General features: G+C 51.3%; 1 protein-coding gene across 14 annotated transcripts in view; it reads left to right on the top strand.

Moving 5' to 3' along the window:
* Positions 1-17,382, top strand: part of Camta1 (calmodulin binding transcription activator 1) — an 836,898-nt gene that overhangs the window by 766,540 nt on the left and 52,976 nt on the right. The window contains exon 1 of one of the 14 annotated variants that reach the window (XM_087550159.1): positions 16,113-16,285. The gene's annotated coding sequence lies outside the window, so the exon portion shown is untranslated. 14 annotated transcript variants of the gene reach the window in all.

Below are 17,382 nucleotides of genomic sequence, written 5' to 3'. Positions count from 1 at the left end.
AGAAGACTCCTCCAGCGGTGGTTTGGATGAAATAGCCTCCCTAGTTTCTGACATTTCAATACTTGGTCTTCAGTTGGTAGGGCCATTTGGGAGGCTTAGGAGGCAACAAGGAGGCCCTGTTGGTGGGGAGCACGGAACTAGGGATTGAGCTTGAGGTTTCAAAAGCCTTTACCATTCATTCCCAGTGTGCCTGCTCCCATGGGGTTGAGCTGTGAGCGCTCAGCCGCCGTGCCTGCTGTTGCCTCACTTTCCTGCCATGATGGAGACAAACTCTTACCCCACTGGGCCATAAGCCCAGATAAACCCTTCCATAAGTGACCTTGGTCATGGTGTTTTATCACATCAACAACAACAACAACAACAACAACAACAACAACGTAACCAAGACAGACACCCAGTGTGGTCCCGGCCATCTTTAGCTGTGCTGAAAGCCAGCTGAGCTGCAGAGAACACCGAAGCCTCACTGGTGGTTGATCTCCACAGGACTCTGAGCAGATGTGGAGAGGTCTGCAGCAGGGTGCAGCCCCACGCTTAGGAGCAGTCTGGAAAGGAAGTGTAGCTCCACACAGCAGTGAGCGCTTACTTTGTGGACGTTGGGGTATCCACAGAGGAAGCAAGCTCTGGCTGGACAATGATGCTCCTCCGTCCGGTCCTGGGAAACAGGACAGAAAAGGCATTGGTGTCCATTTTCTGAACCTCCACATCTATGTACCATGGACATGTGGACCAGCATAGCACAGCCATTGCCAAGATCATGGTAGGTTCTTATTGACCACATGACCCTTATGCTCTATGAGTCCTGCTGATTAGACCTGCCTGTTTGGAAGCCCCTGTGCCCAAATCTCTGGGTCTTCACACTGTCCTCCGGCTCCTTTCAACTCCTCTGCCTGTCATCAGCTCCTCTTTCCAGAAAGTTCTATAAGAGCCTATGTAGCTGGCCTCCTTCTTTTCTTTGCCTGCTTTCCCCGAGGACTCAAGCCTGGATCTAACATACTCTGTCATCTACCAGTCTGTTAGTGGCTTCTTTTTATTGCTATGCCCGAGGAAGGATTTCACCCCCTCATTGTGGGGAAGGCATGCATGGTAGTGAGGCCTTAACATGATGTCCAGTCAGGAATCAAAGTGTTGAGGCCAGGACCAGAGACAGATACAGCATGCAAGGCCTTCCCCCAACAACCTGTTTCTAGCCAGGCCTTCCCCCATTCTAACCAGGCATATATCTCAAAGGTTTCATAACCTCCCCAAACAGCACCACTGGCTGGACACTCAGTCAAATACAAGAGCATAGGGCATGATGACCACTCCTCAGTATGTCTTCCCAGATCTAGACCTACCACGTGACTTCCCACATCCCACCCTTCTTCCTGGCCTTTTTGATGAACCCTGGGAGGAGAGTGGACCCCCTGCTTCCTCCTCCCTCCCCCGCCCCCAATGCTGGCTCCAGCCTGGTACTTTTCTCTCCTTCGTTTCTTTCATGCTTTCTACTTCTCCCCATCCCCAACACCACTGTCATGTAGCCCAAAATAGTTGTGCACGTCCTAGCCTGTCTCCTGGCCTCCTCCCCCCCCCCCAAGGGGGCATTCATTCTTCCATCATCCTGTAAATATGAGCTAAGCCTCTGTGGGGTGCCAGGCACTGGTCTAGGCCCTGGGGAGTCTTAACTCACCCAAGGGGTTATATTCCAGTGGGGACAAAGACAAAAAGACAAGTTGCAGATAAAAACACCAACTGGCAGTGAGCACTAAGCAGAAAGATTGAGCTCGCTGATCTGGGAGAGGTTCCAGGCAGGTATTTGGGGTTGGGGAGTAAGAGAGGCACCTGTGAGGATGAGATGTGTATGATGGGATAGAATTCAGCTCACGGGAAGGATATGCTAGGCAGAAAGATTCTCAAGAACACAGTCCTGGGAGGGTGGGAATGAGCTGAGCATTCTGATACACCCAAGGAAGAGGAAAGGAAGGTGGCTATGCAGGGAGAATCAGCTAGAGGCCAGACGCTCCAGTCCACATGAGCTCCGTCATCCAATGTAGGAAGCTAACACTTCGTCCTAAGGTCCATAGGGAGCTGCCACGGAGGAGGAGCCCATGAGCTCAAGCTTGTGCTAAGTAGGTGAGGTGGTGCGCCCAGGTGTGTGTAGATGACGTGAGATGTTCAGGTCTGTTTGCCAGGCCACCCCAGCTGCTGTCTGGAGAATGCACTGTGTGTGTCTCTGCGGCTCCCTTCCCAGAGGCCAGAGCATCTGCTTAGGCAACAGATGCTAGGAGCGATTCTGACAGAGCTTGTAACAATCTGCAGAGACACTACTGGCTTTGAGAGACATTTGGATGTAAACTCAGATGTCCTGCTGGGGTCTGATGAGGACTAGGTGGGTTGATATCCAGATTCGTGCCTTTAACCGCTAGAGGGACAGCGACTTATATTCTGAGACAGACGTTTGGAGGACCACCTGTGGGAGCCACGGGCAATGTAGAGCTTGGTTTTGGTGTGGTTAGGCAGGGACACCAATGTCACAGTTGGCTTTGAAGGTCTGGAGACAATGAAGAATGGGGTACAGATTGGGGGGATTGTGAGCGTGTGGGTGGCTACGTGTAACTGCTCCATGAAAAAGTATGGAAAGAGAAGGTGTGTGGTGACCATGGGCTAGGCCAGGGAATGGTAGTACACCCCTTTAATCCTAGCACTCAGGAGGCAGAGGCAGGTGGATCTCTGAGTTCAAAGCCAGCCTGGGTCTATAGAGCAAGACTCAGGAAAACCAGATTTCAGAGAAACCCTGTTTAAAAATAAAAAATAAAAAGTAAAAAAAAAAAAATTAAAAAAAGCAAAAGCGGACCACAGTCTGGCCTACCACTTACCCATAAGCAAAAGAGGCCCCAGCAAAAAGGCTGCACAGCCAGTGAGGTGGAAGGCAGAGAGAAGAAAGCACTTCAAGAAGGCCTTGGTCATTGTCTCCAGTGCCAAGTGAAGAAGGAAAAGAATATTCCAGCCAGGGGGACCCATGTGTTGGAAGAGTCTAGAAAAGTCAGGGGAAGACCAAGCTTAGAGAACTCAAGAGTGTGGCTGAGAGTTCAGACACGATAGTGTCAAGCCTGTCTCAGCTTGGAGTGACAACCTGGGGCGGGACAGCAGAGGGCATGAGCCTCTCAGGCTGACCTGGTGGGGAGGTCCTGTGCCTCGCAGTTTGCTCCCTCTACTGCACAGCTGGAGGGGAAAATCCAATTTCTCCTTCCCTTACCTCATACATCTGTTTGCTAGGACCATGAGCAGGAGGAAGGTAGCCTCTAAGCCCTGCGTCTGCCCAGAGTCCCAGAGAGACCCCCTCCTCACTCTTCCAATCTGGGATTGAACTCTAAACAGGAACGGATGATGATTGTTCCCCACACAAATAGCATGCTGATGTCAGATGAGAGGAGGCAGCCCTGGTCTCCTGGCTACTGGATGCTGCCATGATTCAGGGATCCTGTGGGTAGGAAGGCTGCCCATCAAGTCTGCAGTGTGGCCCATCCACTCTGCCATTCGGCTGGCTTCTGTGGGCTTTCTCGAGCCGGGCTCCAATCATCCATCTCTCTGAGAAAGGATGGACAGGCTGGTCAGTAGATCTAGCAGCAGAGAGAAATGACCCTGAGACTAGGAGCCCGGAGAGCAGCAGCAGCAGCAGCAGCAAGGCAGCAAAGAGGCAGGATGCAGACTGGGACCTCTGGAGACTTCAGAAGACACTGTCCACATAGTGCAGCTCCAGGTGGGGCTGAGGGGACAGCCCTCAGCCTCTGACAGAAACCAAGGCTAAGGCCTCTCAATTCTCTCAAAGTTTCTAACAATTCACACATGTCTGGTCCTGTCTGCATGGTCCAGTGACCTTTTCTCTCACCTCTGTGACACCGGGGTATTCCAAACAGTCTTTGACAGGCTGTAGACCAGCTTCCTACACTGTAAACATGGCCCACTGTGAACTAATGACACGAGAAGTTTAAAGGGGGGGGCGTGGATAAGACCAGCACAGAATGAAAAGCATCAGTATTTGAAAAACAAACCTAGGGCTCACTTGCGGAAAGCCTGGGCGCCGGAAGACCAGCGAGCCTATACCAAACCACAGCTGACCAAAATGGAAGTCTCTAAATTGTTCCCTCTGCTGTGATGTTCTCCCTTTCACCTGCTTCCTCTTCTTCACGCAACAGCCTTGCACTGGAGACAGGAAGGCAGATGGAAAAAAAAACTGGCTAGAAGCCTGAAGCTTCTAGCAACATAGTTGCTTCTAGCAACATAGTTATAGTTTCTTTACCGGGGGGTCAAGGGTCACCAGAGGCAACCCAGCTGAACAAGCTAATGCTTTTTGCCAACATTCACACCACCAAGAGGGATGGAACCTGATTCACACCCTGGACTTGAGATACCACGTGCCAAGGAACCAGCTCTGTTACCAGAAGATAGGGACGATCTCCAGTGGAGGCCTCTGAGGGACTTTTCTCCTGTTGCTGGGACCTGAGATGTGTGGGGTGTGAGTGGAGGACTCCACCCTGCCCATCCTCTCCCAGCTTGGCACTACTTTTTGGAAAGTCACCCTTGAGACACACAGAAGAGTTGTCATTTTTGCTGCCCAGTCAGGGCTAATAGCAGCTTTCAAAGTTCACCGTGCCCCTGGCCATATCCACTCTGACTTTCCATCACCTTTCAGGTCCTTGTTCACAGGGAGGATGCAGACACCAGAGTGAGTGGGTAGTACAGGGAACAGAGGACATAGTGACCTTCCTTTTACCTCCATGCCATGAGCATCTGTCTTCTCAGTCTCTCCCCAGTCCCTGTGGTGCTGCCTGAGGGTTGTCCCCTGAGCTTGAAGCATGCTCTGTTCCCTCTCACTGCCCCTTGAAGAACGCCTGTGTATCCTGCTTTCCCATAATGCTTTGTAAATTCCTCATTAGCACTTTTCCCTGTAATCATTACTGGAGTAGTGTGTGTTCCCTCTAGCTGCCAGGTGCTGTCCCAGTGCTGGGAATCAGAGCAGGTGCAGGTGGGTTGATGAGGTCCTTGTACTTGCCAAGCTTAATGTCAAGCAGAAGAAAATAAATTCAGACCTGACTGAAAACTCAGGATGCTTCTGATGGGCGGGACTCCTTAGTGAGGTCTAGGAGGGATTTGTTGAAGAAATGACCTTTGAAGAGATCAGTAGGAAGAACAAATGTTGACACCATGAAAACAGAAGACAAGAAGATTCCAGGCCAAGGTGACAAACACAGAAGCTCTGTGATGGGAGAGAGATGTTGCTGAAAGCCCTGAAATGGGGGAGAGGTGGTGGGTCTGGCAGGCAGTGACTGCAGCACTCAGTTTGAAGAAGCACTGGACAGATTAAAGAAGCCTAGGTAGACCAGTTAGCTGTTCTGATGAAAGCTCAGAGAAGAAGGCACAGAGTTAAGAGACAAGGAGGGAGGTGTCTTAGTACAGCCTGTGGATGGCTTGCCTGTGGGCTCCATGTCATTCACCTTGGAGGACTGATCCTGAGTTTGGTGGAGCTTGATTGAGGGCCCTTTGGAACTTTTGTGAGAAAAGTCAATGATAAGTAGTCACAGACTTCAGAAGCCAAGAAAGCTGACAAGCAGATGAGAGGTGTCTGCACGGAGGTGGTCCTGGATAAAAGGAGGCAGCGAATATGAAGGAGATTGACAAGGGAAGAAATACAGCTGAGTCCCAAGCAAGGGGTTTTTATTTTAATTAGCACTGTATGAGCACCCACTGTAGAGATGTCAGGCTGTAGCAATTCTCAATAACTGGTTCTACTAGGAATGGGTGAGCAGGTGAATTGACAGATGGATGGGTGGATGGATTAATGGTTGGACAGATGAATGGACAAATGGTTCACTGGAGGAGCCCAGAACTGTCTTTGCAGCCACTTGCATTGGCTTTTGGATGTCCAATGTCAGAACCAAGCTGGGGAAGGTGTCCATCATTAACTTTTCTGCTCTTTGTCTCACTGAACAAGCTTCAGGCAAGTGACTCAAGACAAGCATGTAGACACTTGCTGGTCCTTTTAAGAGGTCAGCTGGAGAGGATGGAGAGTTCTCCCTTCAGCTCCCTGTAGGTGGGAAAGAAACAGGAAAACAGTTCCGTCTTCAGACCTAGCCACCCCCTGTGCATCAGAGAGGAAGGAAACTCCCCAGGCAAGTCACCGCCTGGCATGCTGCCCTCCAGGAGGGCTTCATTGACCTTCTGTGACACCAACTACACATTCAAAGGTCCCTAAGAGCCCTTGATAAATTAAAAAAAAAAGTCAGTGAAGGTCGTTAGTCTCACATGGCAGCATATTGCCACAGAAGGACACAGATTACAGTTGGGAACAGTCACAGTGCATAAGTCTAGGGGGTTACCAAATACGGAGCTTCCATTCTCTTCTGAGAATGCCATCATGAGCCATGTTGAGTTCCTGGCACTGCTGTGTGACACTCAGCGAGAAGGTATGCTCACCAGAGCCTTCACGGTCTGCGGCTCTATCAAGCTCCGGTCAGCTGGTACTGTGTGTGTGACACCAAGCCACATTGTTAACCTCTTGGCATGGTATTGCTGAACTCTCCTGTGATCTAAGAGGGCTTAGAGACTACCTCCTAGGTAAGGATAAAGGCCACATGTCTTCACCACTTAAAGTGGTGCTTTCCGTGTGTCACACACACACACACACACACACACACACACACACACACACACGCCCCATGGGAGCACTCTACCCTCCCCCATTACATTCGTCTATGTTCGTGGTAGGAAGAAGGAATGCTGAAGACCCCCACGTGGTCACTTATTTCTAAAGCACTGTTGTGCAGCTTGATCGGAACACATTTTACCCAGAGACATAATTCGAGTGAGTATTTTATCCTCTACGGAGGATATCACAGACAGCTTAGTTTTCCCTGGGCTTCGATGTGAAATCAAATGGATTCTAGATCAGTCTACCTAGATGTGAAATTAAGGGAGAAAATGCAGGTGTGTTGTTAGCCAGGGTTATCACTCTAATACATTCAATCACAACTTTGAATCACCCATCTGTGCAGTGACCCTGAAAGGGCCCAGAGTCTCACTTCTATCCTACAGACAGTACCCTAGGCTGGAGCAACATTCCGTGTTTTGTTAAGTGTTCTCCCAAAGGGTCCTTCACTGTGGCAGACTTATGAATAGCCTCACCCCCTGCCCACCAACCCCCTTCTCCCTCTCCCTGAGCTGGGGCCCATGAGCCTGGGGAAATCTAGAATTATTGTCCTCTCCTCTGTGGCTGACCTCACGAAGTGTCTCTGTGACTTCCCCCAACACTGATGGGAGAGGACCTGGCTTTGCAAATGGTGGCTGGCTGATAGGTACAATCGTCAGCCGTCTTTTACCGTGGAGACCATTTCATATGATGTTTAAGGCATCTGGTGGTGTTGGCTATACTGTCAGAAGGCTGAGTCTGGGCTATCCTGCAACAGCTAAAGCCAAGAGAATCCAGGTAGGAGACTGCAACAGGGCCTGTATGGGGGCCTCTGGAGCCAGTGCCATGCCAGATCCATGAGCAGGGTCCCAGAAGGTTGGACTTGACGTATTTAAAGCCACCAGTGCCCTGGAACTTGGAAATCCCTAATGATTCCTTACTCCTTTGTTCTAAACTAATCTCACTCTGCAGCCCAGGCTGGCCTTGAACTTGCTGCAATGCCCCTGCCTCGCCCTCCAGAGCACTGGAACTGTAGGGTTATATGCCATTGTGCCTGTCCAGCCTGGTGCATTTTGAGAACCCTTCCACCCCCATTCCCACCCATGAAAGCATCAGGCAAGAGCAAGCTGAGTGGAGAAGACAGAAGTAAACAGATCTGGAACTCCAAGACATTCCCCTGCATCAGAGGCAGCCTGCCTCATCTCCCCCTACCCCTCCCCATTCTGCCTTCACTTTTCTAATCTCCTCACTTCCCCTTAGCCCCCATTTTTGTTTACTTGTTGCTGCTGTCAGGGACTAAGCCCTGGCCCTCGTGTATGGGGACATGTGTACATCTCTATACGGTTTCATTCCCAGCAAGAGAGTGACCAGTGCACAGGTAGTGCTTTGAGTCACCTGAACAGGAATTAATCCACAGAGGACAGGGATGTTTCTTGTTTCCAGGGCAGGTGGGGCAACCCAGGGTTATCTGGCCTCAATCTCCGGCTGGAGGGGAGTCTAGATCACAGTGTCCGCCAACCAGGTGTGAACTAACTTAGAAAAAGTGGTCAGCAGAACCAAACATAGTCCCAGAGCCTGGAGCTGGCACCATGGGGCTGTGGCTACATGGAGAGGGGCCACTGTGGAGACATGGATCACAGTGTCAGAGAAAGGCCAGCAGGAGTGATGGGCACCCATTTGTTTGACACAGCATTATTTCCCCTGGCCACATGCTTGCCCTTCTTGGCAATTGTATTTAGCACCTCGAGTGCCTGCAGAGTCCCTGAGCTAAATCTGTCACTCTGCCCCTTCTCTGGGGGCTCACCTAGCTGTTACTTCCATAGATGTCTGATGGCCACTCTAAGGGTGATTCCAAAGTGGCTGTCATGCCAAGTGGCTAGTCATTTGACTCTGTCACTGCCTACTTGTCTTTGGTCAGACCCCCCACTTTTTTAAAAGGTATCTGATGATGACAGCTTCAGTCCATGAATTTCTTGTGGTGTGTGTGCTTGCTTGCGTGAGTGCATGCTCTTCCTTACGTTTTGAGACAGGAGGGTCTTACTGTGTATCCCTGGCTGTCCTAGAACTCACTACATAGACCAGGCTAACCCTGAACTCTTAGCGATCAGCCTCCCTCTGCTTCTTCAGTACTGTGACTAAAGGCATGCCACCATGCCTGATTGGCTAATCTGTGCATTTATGAGTGTACCTTTCTTATGGAAAAGTGGTATCTGCATGGTGGTAGGTACCCCCATAGTCTTCTTCAAGGGGGGGTCCTACCTTGTACAAAGGCCAACTTAAGCCTCTGGGTGCTCTCAAACCTCAAGCCCTAGGCTCCAGAAAGACTGATGGAGGTTGGCTCTGGTTTGAATGAGGAGCCATAAAGGAGGGTTAGGGAGGCTTCCATGCTCTCCACAGAGGGGGCCTATGAGCTGTGCCATTTAAAGAAATGCACAAAACTGTGGGTTTCAGCTGAGCTTGTCTTAACTGATACAGTCCCTGCTGAGTGGGCTTTTGAGCTGGGGTGTGCTAAAGAGGCTGGGCCTGGAACCTCTGTCCCCAACATTTCCTGTAAGGCTCCAGAGTAGGACTCAGTTATGCCAACTCTCCTCTATCTGAGTGGGATTATCTGCCATGGCCATGACATCTGCCAGCTCCCCCACCCCCACCCCGGACAGCTACCCAGAAGACACATTTATTTTAATACATAAGAAGCAGGAGGGGTTGGGGATTTAGCTCAGTGGTAGAGCGCTTGCCTAGGAAGCTCAAGGCCCTGGGTTCGGTCCCCAGCTCCGAAAAAAAGAACCAAAAAAAAAAAAAAAAAAAAAAAAGAAGAAGCAGGAAAGGGTCTATCGCCTCAAAATGACGGTGTCACCCCTGGCCCACGAGCCTTGCGTGCGCACCACCTGGGCTCTGGATTTTCCTCGGTCCTCATTTTGTTCCATTCTGACCCAATCTCCAGGAGCTGTCTCTATTTTCACTCTAACACGAAGCCCACAGCTCCAAAGGGTCTAGCAAGTTGTCCTATATAATACAGGCTGGGGATGGCAACCCCGGGGCACCCGTCCCTATTCACCCCAACTTCTGATTCTACACTCACTGCCCTGGAGGGAGATGTCTCTGCACGTCCCCCCACTTGGACATGCTAGCCGTGGACTTTATCAGTCGCTGCAGTGCTGATGTTTGGGAGTGTTGGGAATAAATGAGTTCACAGAAGCCATAAGGAGAACAAGTTAAAGGGGATTTCTTTCCCTTTCTGCATTTTGTTACAAAGTTACAAGGAGAAATCCGCATGTTGTCAGTCTTACAGTCTGAGCAAAGCCAATAGCCTTCCCAGGTGGAAGTCCGTCCAAGTAGTAAACTCCTTTCTTCCTCGTTGTCTGCCCCGTGCTAGCTGTAGATATTGCTGCGAACAAGCCACCCACAGCTGAGGGGCTCAAAATAACACAAGTGCATTTATTTCCTGGGCACTGTGGGTTGATCGCGCTCTCTTGTGCAGCTGCCCTCATAGGACTGGTCACGTAGCATCCTGGTTTCTTGCAGGGAAGCTCAGAGGCATTGAAATCCAGTGTAACCTCATTTTGTGTAGGTGGAAAGGGGCTCAAAGTAAAGGAAGCAGAAAGCTACCACCCAGGGACTTGGTGTGCAATTGGACCCAAAATTCAGGCTACTGTCCCCAGCCAGGACCTGCCACCTACTGAACATTCCAAAAGCCCTACAAATCTCAGTGTGGTATCCCCAAGTCAGCCACCCAATGGGGTGTTGGAAGAGACCTCCGTTCAGGAGGTGTTTCTCCAAGATTAAGGAGGCCATCACAGTCTTCAGGGATTTGATCGATTTGACCTTGCTTTTCCCACTCTCCCAAAGGACTGTTAGAGATGGCCACCTCCTGGCCTGCAGTCCTGGAAGTCAGCATCACGAGACATGGAGCCTTCACTGAGAAGCCCTCAAGTCCTGAAGCACAGCCCTATCTGTCTAGATTCTGCCCCTTGCTGCCTCACAGAGCTGGATAGGCAGGGCTCAGTGAGCAAGGTTAGCCTTGAGCCCCCCTGACCTGAGGTTAGCCTTGAGACCCTTCCCCCTAAAATGACCTGAGCCCTTCTCCTGAGGTTCAGCTTTCTTCCTAAGGCTTAGACTTGTTACTATCTGTGTGCATGTGTTTGTGTGTGTTTGTGTGCATGCGTGTGCATGTTTCACAGCTTTATGTATTTTTACACACATAAGTGCTTTGCCTTGTGTGTGCCTATGTACTATGTGGGTGCCATGCTCCCCCAGAGACCAGAAGGAAGCATTGGATCCTCTGGAACTTGAATGGTAGATGGTTCTGAGTTCTCATGTGGGTGCTAGAAATTGAATGCAGATCAATTCCTAGATCATTCTCATTCCCCAAAAGAAACCACCATGCTCTGAGCCCTACCCTAAACAACTAGAAATCCTCTTTGTCTCGATAAACCTGCCGTTCTTGGCATTGCCCTGTAGAACGAATCAGGCAATGTGCAGCCTTAAGGCTGGCTTTTTTCTTTTTAACCTAGTATGCTGCCTTCTGGAGTCATCGTGTAGTGTGTGTATCTGTCCTTCCTCTCTGTTTATTGCCGGACAAACATACAAATGTGGAACATCTGTTTCCATTTCTCTTGGGTCCATAGCTAGGAGGAGAACTGCTGGTCTGTGTCATAGCTGAAGGTCCACCCAGAGGAATGGCCAAGGCACTCTGCAAAGCGATCCTACGTCCCCACCAGCACAGCAATGCTAATTATTCTTTATGACTGTCTTGGTGGTGGTGGTGTTTTGTTTGTTGTTTGTTGGTTGGTTTGGTTTTAGACAGAGTCTCAGTATCCAGCCTTGGCTGGCCTGGACCTTTCTATGTGGATCTGGCTGGCCACCTGCCTCTGCTCTCAAGTAGAGTGCTGGAGTTAAAGGTGTGCTCCACCATGTCTGGTCCACAGTAGTTTTCGCCAGATGCTGAACATCTTCTCGTGACTTTACTGGTCATTTTTTTTTGTCTTCTTAAAAAGAAAAAGAAAAAAGCTCATTTGCTTCCAGGCTTGGTTTAAAAAAAAAATAGTTACTTGCTTTTAAACTTGAGCTGTAAGCATTCTTGATTTTAGACGAAAGTCCCTTATTAGAGATGTTTACATATTTTCTCCTTCTTGGTGGGCTGTCTTTCTACTCCACAGTGCACAGCTTCATTTAATTTGACTAAAGCTTGGTTTATTGTTCCTTTGATGGCTTGTGTTTTTGAGAAAATACTTAAGAAACCAATACCGAATTCCACATCATGACAATCTGCTGCTGAGACGCTTTAAGGCGTTCTATAGGCTGGGCTCTTGCAGATTTTTGTTAGTTTTTATATACTGTGTGGAGGAAGGAAAGGTCCCGTTTCCTTCTTTTGAGTGTGGAGGCAGGGATCCAGTTTTTTTTTTAATTATTTATCTTATGTATCTGAGTACACTGACTGTCTTCAGACACATCAGAAAGGTCATCATACCCCACTACAGAGGGTTGTGAACCAACATGTGGTTGCCGGGAATTGAACTCAGGACCTCTGGAGGAGCAGTCAGTGCTCCTACCCACTGAGCCATCTCTCCAGCCTGGGGGTATCCAGTTTTACAGCCCACTTGTTGGAAACACTTCTTTTATCCATTATAGCGTCTCATTGCTCCCGCTGTTGTCTTTTTAAAGACATAAACGCACATATTACACTTAACTTGTGTTTAATTTAAATTTTCTTTAAAAGATTTTATTGTATGTATTATATGCAAGTGCCTGGTTGCATATGTGTGCACCATGTGCATGTCTGGAGGCTGAGAGGGACAGGAGACGGCAATGGATCCCCTGGAACTGAATTACAGGCCATTGTCAGCCACCATGTGGGTGCTGGGAATTGAACTCAGGTCCTCAAAAGAGCAGCAAGTGCTCTTACTGCTGAGCCAACGCCCCTGCCTCTTAGCTGTGTTAAAATGTTCTTTTCTTTACTGTCTTTTCCCTTCCTGGAAGCATACTCGATTGTTATCAGACCGGAGAGGTTGAACTGTGCCTCAGTATCAAACAGTCCAATATTCGATGTCAGTGGTTGGTCAGCCATACTTCAAGTGTTGTTGGGAGGACTCTGCCCGTGACGTACCTTCAGGGGGTCTAGGCATAGAGAAGCCCCCACTTTATGTAAACAAGCGTTCACAAGTGTTGGGACCGGGGAGATGAGTGTGGAGGTCGTATTGCTGGCTCTTCAAATCTCTCTCTGTGATGAGACAAGTCAGTCCACTTTGCACTGGCCCAAGAAATTCACATGGTCACATGAGCCCACCCAGAGCAAAGCACCCCTGAGGATGGCATCAGGAAATGTGAATTCTCCCTTCTCTCCCTGCAGGGTACCCAATGGAAGCGCTGATTTGGCCTTTCTGTTGCGCACCTGAAACTTTAACCATTGTTAAGAAACTCAGTCCTTTTAGAGTAACCTCCAGACTGCCCCTTTTTAAGTGCCTGGAACAGGATGACATGGGGGGCAGCTTCAGACCCCGAAGTCTAGGTCTGCTGCTTGCAAGCTGACCAGCCTGGAACAAGTTATCTCCCTTCTTGGAGCCTTGGTCTCGTACTCTGTCCTACTTGCAGAAGAATGAACAGTAATGGATAGGACTGCCCAGCACAATGAGAGCTGTAACACCCACCTAATCCACTATACTTCCCTTCCCCCCTATCAGCACTCGGGGTCCCCAGTGAACAGAGGCTGGGCTAAGATTACAGCAGATTGTGTCCGCCTAAGGGACAAAAACTGCCCTTGGTCTGGCTTCCACCAACTGGACTCATAACTAACTCATGAAAGCTTTCCCTTTCTCCATGCCAGAAAAGGAGCCAGGTCCAATCAAAGCCACATAAACCCCCAGTGTGTTACTTTCTTGAGTCACAGGCATGCCCTGCCCTTTCATTGTCTAAAAACACAAGGAGCAACCCACCACCCCTGGGCATTTGGCTGTAACACACCGTGAGCGCTCTGAGTTAGCTCCAGAAAGAAGCATCCAGCTCGCCCCAGCTCACCCCAGCTCGCCCCAGCTGTGCCCAACTCTCTGAGCACTGGCCAAAGAGGACGCTTGTTCCCATGGTACAGTGGGGACATGGAGTGGCAGGAAGTGCCTTCTAGGAAACTATGCCCATCAGAGGAATAGTAAGAGGACAATCCAGCTGCCGAGCCACTACTGCAGGCTGTCTAGAAGCAAAGCGCCAGCCTGTAGACCCCGGACTGGACAGGAGGGCTCAGCCGTGCCTCCTACACTGCACGCAGCAGCCACAGACTCCACGGTCTTCTCATACCATGTGGAATGGGGTTGCTAGAAAGAGAAGGAAGTCAGTCCTATATTCCTTGGGGTCTGGGGTCTCACCCCAGACAGCTGGGATTCCCAGGGCTGAATTTGCCCCTCCTTTTAAAACCAAGAGAGAGACAGAGATAGAGAGACACACAGAGAGAGACAGAGAGACAGAGAAACACAGAGAAAGAGAGAGACAGAGAGAGAGAGAGAGAGAGAGAGAGAGAGAGAGAGACACTTTATACAAGATCCTGGGAGATCCCTGTTTCTTAGCCTGATCTTGGGGTATTCCCTGGCATGCTGGAGCATAGGGTGGGTGTGCCTCCTGGTGTTCCTATCATTTACCTACCCAGTGTGGGTGTTCTTCACAGTCGACCCAAGGCAATCCAACAATCAGCTGAGAACACAAGCCCAGCTGCACTGTTGTTCAGAGAGATACAGGGCTGACCCGCTGACCTTTGAGATCTTGATGAATGTACAGTATACATATGGAGTAATGCACAGATCACAGATACAAAACTGAAACTGCTCAGGCCAACAAGGGAACTTGAATCTCAGAACCTACAGCCCCATAACTCCTAGTCACTGCTTAGAAGCTCGAGATACCCATATTTAGTTAAGAAAGTAACCACGGCTAACTCTACAAAGTGTTTACACCAATTTAACACTTGCCCCATAGATACAAAGAAACAGACCGCATAGGTATCAATTTGGGCAATTTGTGTCCAACGTTAAAGTGTCCTGACTACTGCTCCTGCACCTTATCCCTTAGACAGAGGCAGAACCTACTCACTGTGTGCTGCCGCTCCAGAACTGACAGAGGTGTCGGCATGGTTCTACCCACTGTGGCAGGAAAAAGTTCGAAGGGTGGTGAGGTTTAAGCCAAGCCCTAGATATCGACAGAAGTTACTCTAACACATGAAGGAGAGTTGGGAAGTTGTGGGGCTCCTATGTGGGGCCAGAGTAGAGGCTTGTGGACTCTGAAGAACCTAGCGGGAGTGTGAAGATGGGGTGGAGTCCGGATTATGCTAGCAAGCTTGGGAAGAGGATGCGCTCACGTTCAGTCTGTGGCCAGACTCCGCCACCTACTTGGCTTTTCCTGCTTTAGAAGCATGAACACTGTATGCCCTTCACTTGGAATCTAACCACGGAATCACTGCTGGTTGTTCGAACGTAAGGGCTATGCAAAAGTGTATCGTTTTTTTTGTTTGTTTGTTTTTATGATCTGATTGGGTAGGATCAAGAAGCTCTTCCCTTTCTCTGTAGAGATTTGTAACTCGGAAAGACATAACGTCATTTTAAAAGTCAATATAAAAGAAAAGCAAACAAAAGATGACCCTTCAGGAGCGTGTGTGGGTCACACTTTCTATAAGCAAGGTCTTGGTGGGCGAGTGGTTAACAATAACGATAGGATATAAATGTCTGAGAGAAATAAGGGTCAGTAGCATTCCTCTGGGACGTCTGAAAGGGCTGTGTGGAGACAAGGAGCCTTTAGAGTTGTGTTTGGTTTTGTAGTAGGAGGCAAGAGAATATTTTGGCAAAGTATCCAAGTGGGTGATTACAGAGCTGTGAATTAGGGAGAGCTAGGCTAGAACTGAGTAGGCGGAGGCCCCATGACTCCAGCTAAGGAGTTGAGCTCTGAACACAGAACTGGAAAGAGCCTTGAACTCCCAGGGGGTGCAGTCAGTGTCACAGCCCTACTGTCCTCGGGCCTCACCTCGGACAGCGCAGTGTCCTCCTCCCCCAGCTCGCTGCATTGCAGACACCCGGGCCGCAGGGCCCCTGAGAGTGGGCTCCCGGCCCCCCCGACGGCGCTGCGCAGCTAGGAGCTGCAGGGAACCTGCGGCCAGGGCGGCCGGTCGGGCTGGGAGACGCCCTGCCTGCGAGGTGCATCCAGGCTGGAGGCCGAGGGAGTGGCCGCGAGGGCAGGGCGGTGGCTCGGGCCCCACGCAGGCCCCACGCGCGCGCGACGGCAACCAGGCCCGGCCCGACGCCGTCCAGCGCGACGCCGCCAAGCTGGGCGCAGTTCCGGCGCAGTCCGCGCGCTGAGCCGCTCCGCGCCCCACACCTGCTTCTGCCCGGCTCCAGGTGACGTAGCTTACTTCGATTGGTCCTCGCGGTGTTGGAGGCGGAGCCGGGTGCGGTGAGCTCACCGCCGCGCCCCTCCATTGGCCGTGCGGGCGCACTCGGGCTGTGGCGGGGAGACCGCGGTACTCGGAGCCCAGCGCAGCGTTCCAGCGGCGGCTTGTGGAGTGGAGCGACTCGGGCGGGGCCGGGCGGGGCCGAGAGCTGGGCACGGGCGTCTGGGCGCCGGACGGACCAAGGGTGACTGTGCTCCCACGTCCCAGTGAGTGTGCGCGTGGCGGAGGGGCGAGGGTGGAGGCTGGCGCGGGGGCGTGGGGACAACACGCGTGCTCGCGGAGAGCGAGCGAGAGTGAAGAAGGAGAGCGTCGGAGAAGCTAGGTTTAGGCACGCGTGATTCTGGAACGCGTGGGAAGCAAGGCCGTTCGGGTTGTGTCTTTATAGGCGCGACGGTGAGTGCGTGCGTGTTTATGGCGCGAGTGAACCCTGGAGTGTGCGCGGGGACCTGGTGTTGTGGGGGCGTGTTTTGGAGCGAGCGGGGGAGTGCGGTCGCAGCAGCAAGTAGGTTTGAGGACTGCGTGTGAGACGCGCGTGCTTTGGGAGCGAGTGGGGAGCGCGTGTGGGTGTTCGGGTGAGCGTGGGGAACCGAGCTGTGTTTCTGGAGCGATCGCTGGCGCGAGGCCCGTGTTTACAGGAGGGCGTGTGTTTGGGTGAGCGTGCGCAGAGCAGGTGTGAGACACGCGGGCTCGTGGGAGACGGAGTGTGTTTACGTGCGCTAGGGAGCGCGCGGGGCGGGCGTTGGTGCGCGTTTCTGGAGCGCGCGTGTTTATGTCGGCGCGGCGGGGGCGCGCGGGCGTGGGGCGCGCTCTTGCTCCACTGCTGCGCTGAGCTCCCCCTCTGCCCGCGGGCCCGCGCCCCTTGCCTGAATCCCCGCCCGCGGTGCACGCAGCGAGGGCAGCGAAGGCCGCTTTGTTTTCCTTGAGCTCAAGGCCGGTGGGGAAAGTTGAGAGGCAAGGTGTGGAAGAACTTGCAGAGAGCTTGGCTTACCTGCAGCCCAGAAGCAAGGGCGAGGGGGCACCTTCTTCATGGCCATCCGTTTAGATGCCCAGGGTGGGTTGTCTTGCTCTTTGATTTTCCGTGGTTTGCACGGCGTTAGAAGTAGCATTTACCATTGTCAAAACCCATAGGCTACTGTAGAACAGCGGAATCCACGTCTGAGTGTTGTGCATTGTCTTCTTGTCTCGCCATCCTACTTGGTCCACCGAACCTGAGGTAGCAATGAGGGTAGCAGACCCAGTAAACAACCAGGAAGCGCGGATCTCAACAGTGCCTCTTACCTTGACTTGGTTAAACGGGCTACGT

This window comes from Rattus norvegicus, chromosome 5 (assembly GCF_021556685.1).
Source record: "Rattus norvegicus strain SHRSP/BbbUtx chromosome 5, alternate assembly SHRSP_T2T, whole genome shotgun sequence".
Lineage (NCBI taxonomy): Eukaryota > Metazoa > Chordata > Mammalia > Rodentia > Muridae > Rattus > Rattus norvegicus.
This window is presented reverse-complemented; position numbering and strand designations above follow the sequence as displayed.